The 201-nt window shown below is 68.7% G+C and overlaps 1 protein-coding gene across 1 annotated transcript in view; it reads right to left on the bottom strand.

Moving 5' to 3' along the window:
• Nucleotides 1-159, bottom strand: part of LOC104542190 (metabotropic glutamate receptor 4-like) — an 18,890-nt gene extending 18,731 nt beyond the window's left edge. Inside the window, 1 exon segment of the mRNA XM_010186412.1 lies at nucleotides 26-159. The gene's annotated coding sequence lies outside the window, so the exon portion shown is untranslated.
• Between the last annotated feature and the right edge of the window lie 42 nt (nucleotides 160-201).

The raw sequence follows: 201 nt of genomic DNA, 5'->3' as shown, positions 1-201 counted from the left end.
CCCAGCCCTGCCAGCCCCTCCGCACCTGATGTCGTCCTCGTTAGCGAAGATGATGACGGCCCGCGCGTGGGAGGTCTCCAGGAGGCGGCGGATGATCTTGTCGAACTCTCCCGGCTTGGGCTCCCGCGGGATCTTGACGGACTGGGCCACGCACACCCCCCCTGCGGCAGAGAGAGCCCCGGCACTGAGTCCTCCTGCGAG

Source organism: Mesitornis unicolor, unplaced genomic scaffold (assembly GCF_000695765.1).
Source record: "Mesitornis unicolor isolate BGI_N332 unplaced genomic scaffold, ASM69576v1 scaffold16856, whole genome shotgun sequence".
Taxonomy (NCBI): domain Eukaryota; kingdom Metazoa; phylum Chordata; class Aves; order Mesitornithiformes; family Mesitornithidae; genus Mesitornis; species Mesitornis unicolor.
This window is presented reverse-complemented; position numbering and strand designations above follow the sequence as displayed.